The sequence below is a fragment of the Octopus bimaculoides genome, chromosome 23 (genome assembly GCF_001194135.2).
Source record: "Octopus bimaculoides isolate UCB-OBI-ISO-001 chromosome 23, ASM119413v2, whole genome shotgun sequence".
Taxonomy (NCBI): domain Eukaryota; kingdom Metazoa; phylum Mollusca; class Cephalopoda; order Octopoda; family Octopodidae; genus Octopus; species Octopus bimaculoides.
The window spans coordinates 11,695,833-11,700,938 of record NC_069003.1 but is presented as its reverse complement, the minus strand read 5'-3'; the positions used below and the strand labels follow the sequence as shown (position 1 = coordinate 11,700,938).

The window sequence follows — 5,106 nt, the reverse complement described above, 5'->3', positions numbered from 1 at the left end:
GGCACATAAAAGACACCATTTCGAGCGTGGCCGTTGCCAGTATCGCCTGACTGGCCTTCGTACAGGTGACACGTAAAAGCACCTACTACACTCTCTGAGTGGTTGGCGTTAGGAAGGGCATCCAGCTGTAGAAACTCTGCCAAATTTAGATTGGAGCCTGGTGTTGCCATCCGGTTTCACCAGTCCTCAGTCAAGTCGTCCAACCCATGCTAGCATGGAAAGCGGACGTTAAACGATGATGATGATGATTTTAACATGTATAAGAAGCCCGCTAATTTTGTGGGGCTAAAAATTTGGAAAAATGGTTTTGTGAGGGATTATATTACTATCCATGTATAAGAAACGTCCATATTTTTTAACTTAATTTTTGACAAAAAGGGGTTCCTTATAAATGTTAAAATATGGTGCTTATTTATTGAGTGTTCTTCTTATCTTTCCTTACTTCCTTCTTCCTTTTCTTTCTTTCTTGCTTTCTCTCTCTTTCTTTTCTTCTTTCTATCTTTCTTTCTCTTAGTCAAACAGATCAACCCTAGAACTTATTTCTTATAAAGCCAAGTACTTACAACAGGCTTCTTTCAGTTTTTGTTTACCAAATTCACTCTCAAGGCTTTGGTCGGCCCAAGGCTATAGTAGAAAAACACTTATCCAAGGTGTCACACAGTGGGACTGAACCCGAAACCCTGTGGGTGTGAAGCAAGCTTCTTACCACACAGCCAGGTTTTAATCCAAATCACTACAATTGTTTCTATGCATTAGTATCAGCGGGTGACTATTGAGTATTTCACTTATTATTCACATTCTTCTATTAATATGATCCAACAATAGCTGTGTACCTGCAGATCTTCAGTTGAGTGGGTTCAAAAGCACTACTGGATCACCAATAGTTTTCCATTGTTTTATACCCATAGTCTATTTTTAGCATTCCATTGACAAAGAGCAACATCCGTATACATATGTATGATATATATGTGTGTGTGTGTGTGTGTGTATCATCATCACATATTTGTATGAAATTTCATTAAAAAGTATCCATTTTGCGGGGAGTTATGAGGCAACAAAGTCTGTGGGGCACACATGTGTAGGTATGCTCCATGTAGTTGTATGGTGTGTGTGTGTGTTATTTCTTTACTACCCACAAGGGGCTACACACAGAGGGGACAAACAAGGACAGACAAACGGATTAAATCGATTATATCGACCCCAGTGCATAACTGGTACTTATTTAATCGACCCCGAAAGGATGAAAGGCAAAGTTGACCTCGGTGGAATTTGAACTCAGAACGTAGTGGCAGACGAAATACCGCTAAGCATTTCGCCAGGCGTGCTAACGTTTCTGCCAGCTCGCTGCCTTTACACACACACACACACACACACCGCCTGTGTGTGTGTGCATGTGCATGCATGTTTGTGTTAGTGTCTCCCTGCCTTAACATTGTCTCGTAGCTGTAAATGAGCATCACTGCCATCCAAGCAGTGTCCTTCATCTCCAGTCTTCCCTAGAAACATGCCTGGCCATGTAGAAATATGACCCTTTCTTGAAAACAGGTGAGAGTTGGTAACAGGGAGGGCATCAGGCCATAAAATACATTTGCCTCAATAAATACATTTGCATCGAAGAGGCCAGGGAATAGAAGAAAGAAGACATGCACCCAACACCAGAGCTGAAGACACCTCCGAAAGGAGGGGCCCCGCCACATCAAAACGGTAGAGGAGTAGGGGCCAAAACCGGACGTGGTTCCTCCTGATGATGTCTTGAGCTAACTGGATCCTATAAAGGAGCTGTTGTGGTAGCAGACCACGAAACATGGTTGAAATTCCCCACCCGATCCATACAAGCACAGAAAAATAGATATTAAAACAACGATGAAATGACGATGTTGATGATGATGATGACGATGTCATTATTGTTGTTGTTGTTGTTGTTGTTTGCGACACCATTGTGACTTTTTGCCATACTTAATCAGTAAACTTAGTACAAATCACTTGTGTGGTTATCTGTCATTCTTATTGTTGTTGCTGTTGCTGCTGCTGTGGTAATGATGGCAGTGGTGGTAGTGATGGTAACACTGTTGTTGTTGGTGATAGTGGTGTGCTGGTGGGGCTAGAGATAGTGGTGGTGTGTACTGGTGGTGATGGTGGCCATAGTGATGGTGATGTTAGTGTTGTTGTTACTGCTATTGTTGTTGTTGTTGTTGTTGTTGTTGGTGGTGGTGGTGGTGATAATGGTGTGCTGGTGGCGATGGGGACAGCAGTGGTGGTGATGTTAGTGTTGTTGCTGTTGTTGGTGGTGGTGCTAGAGACAAAGGTAGTGTTGATGATTGTGGTAGTAGAGTTAGTGGTGGTGGTGGTGGTGGTGGTGGTGGTGGTGGTGATAGTGGTGGAGATGGTTGATGGCAGTGGTGGTGATGTTAGTGTTGTTGCTGTTGTTGGTGGTGGTGATGTTAGTGTTGTTGCTGTTGTTGGTGGTGGTGCTAGAAACAAAGGTGGTACAGTTCTATATTTAAGAGGTGAGGAATTATTTACATTATTTACATTATTTACATTTGACGGATATCTGTCCTTATCTTGTTTGTTGTTAACACGTTTCGGCTGATGTACCCTCCAGCCTTTATCAGGTGTCTTGGGGAAATTTCAAACCTGAGTTCTCATTCCTAAGTTATTTTTCGATGTTATTATCATTATTATTATTCAGGTCACTGCCTGGAATCAAACTCGGAATCTTGGGGTTATTAGCCCATGCTCTTAACCACTACACCATATGCCCATGGGATACCTTAGGACTTGTCTCAAACTTTGACATTGAGAGTTACACGAATGTTAGAACAGGATGTCACTGCATAGTGCCAATGACTCCAACTTTGCCATCAAAATATAGGACAAGTTATTGCAATAGCCTGGGCTTTAAAAGCCCACGGCTCATCAATATCTTCCTGAAGAACCTGAGAAATCTACATGGGGTGGATGTAGATGTCTTTAAAACAAAACTAGGTCCCAGATGAATCAACTTCCCAGCAGGAAGTGCAAATGAGGGCAGCAGTATCAAACTCAGCAGCATCAAATGAGGGCATCATGCACCAAATGTCAAGTTCTAAAAAGAATTAGAGCGAAGTAAAAATTATGTAGCAACACCAAATGGTGGTGCCCCAGCATGACTACTGCTAATGAGCTGAAACTAGTTCAATTCAATTCATATATATATATATATATATATATATATACATGAACAAAAGATGCAGGTTACTTCACAGTTTTTCTGTATTGATTGAGAAACCAGTGGTTTACCGTTAAGTTAAATGTTTTTAAGAGATTAAAAAAGCTGCATTCCCTCGCTTTCGGTAAATATGTTGCTTATTTTTTGGTAGTTTTTGACTTATTTAGTCCCTTGAAGCGTGAGGCATTACTACACAGTTAATGCCCTTTATATAAATTATATATATATATATATATATATATATATATATATATGTGTGTAGTGAAACTACTATCGCCATTATATACAAACAAACCATCTTCTCTCACTATAAATATGACAGACGCGAGCGTAGTAGAAAACATTTCTTTCCCTGTTATCACCTGACTGATTATTATTTGAAGCGGCAACTGCTTCGTACCGTTCCCGCCAGAACGCAAACTGACCAACCGTGGCCCCTAATAAGGTCATGTGATGGAGTGTTTTTCAGATGCTCTCTGTAGCCTACTTTCAGCTATAAATAGACTAAATTATACCCGCCAAATCGTCGCGGTTCAGATCTCTTAGATCTGGTCCGTGTACCACACAGAGCAGCAGCAGCAGTTCCAGCGACGACATCAACAACATCTCCAACTACGACTACCAGCGTCCCCAACAGCGTCAACATGACTTCTACGTACACAAGCTACCAACAGCTAACCAAACTACCGTGGCACTTCTCTTCGATTCTGTTTGTGTGATTCATCTTCACCACGATAAATAATAGACAAGAACCTAGCCTGCGAAGAACATCTGTACTCAAGAACCCGGCTTGGCATAGAAGCCACAACATCACAACTAGTGATTGAACTGCCCCACACGCCTCAACTTCTTACATACAGACTCTTACTATGGTGTACTCTAAGAACTGGCAAATTCTTATATGTGTTACTGACTCTTTTTCTATCTGCTGGATCTCACGCATACACATGCATGTATCACTTACACACTCTTTCCTTTACATGACGGCCTGTCTTTTATTATGTTTTATTATGTCGCATACACTCACACACAGACATACAATTTAATGCTACAATAAATATTACTGTTATACATCTCTATCGGTTGTGTTCTATCTTGTATCTTACTGGCATTTACGAATTCTCTGTTATCGAAGTATAACATATATATATCATCTGATATATTTTGTGTTCGACCGTGTGACGCGTTTAAGAAAGGAGCCCTGTTTTTCCATTCGTCACCATTTCTCCTTTTTGGGTTCGCACGGTCGCTCTTACATATATATATATCTATATATAAATTTAAATAATAAGTGGTAACAATGAAACCGGTTTGTGATTAATCTTTATATTTTGTATCTTTTCATTTGACTTGCTCACTTACGTTCTGGCGTTTACTGAATTTTCTTGAGAACAATCTTTTCTTAGTGGTCAGACCATAGGTGGTTTTCTTCTAGCATAATGTCCACTTAGTGGCTGTCCCTATTTGAAATCTGAAATCGAAATCAAACCGAATCTGACGACTGGTACCCATGCCAACCTCGCCTTCATTGGACACTAAACTCTGCTTGCGAAGACCTGTTGGGGCAAGTGAAATTGTAATTGAACCATACTTGATGACTGGTACCTGCACCAGTGGAATACTAACAGCACTGTACGAGCGTGTTCATTGCCAGAACAGCAGTCTGGCTCCTGTGCTAGTGGCCTGTAAATAGCACCATCTGAGCGTAATCATTACCAGCGTTGCCCTCTAGCACTTGTGCTGATGACACTTTCGAAAATCATTTGAGCGAGGGCGTTGCCAGTGCTGCTGGACTGGCTCCCGTGCAGGTGGCACATAAAAAACACCTTTTTGAGCATGGCCGTTGCCAGTACTGTGTGACTGGCCCTCGTGCCGGTGGCACGTAAAAGCACCCA

General features: G+C 41.5%; 1 protein-coding gene and 1 long non-coding RNA gene across 2 annotated transcripts in view; one reads left to right on the top strand and one right to left on the bottom strand.

Moving 5' to 3' along the window:
* LOC106880355 (putative ferric-chelate reductase 1) overlaps positions 1-5,106 on the bottom strand; it is a 57,843-nt gene that overhangs the window by 45,238 nt on the left and 7,499 nt on the right. The gene's annotated exons all lie outside the window — the stretch shown is intronic.
* Positions 2,392-5,106, top strand: part of LOC128250611 (uncharacterized) — a 17,507-nt gene continuing 14,792 nt past the window's right edge. Inside the window, exon 1 of the long non-coding RNA XR_008266640.1 lies at positions 2,392-2,507. This is a non-coding gene — a long non-coding RNA (uncharacterized LOC128250611). The remainder of the gene's footprint in view (positions 2,508-5,106) is intronic.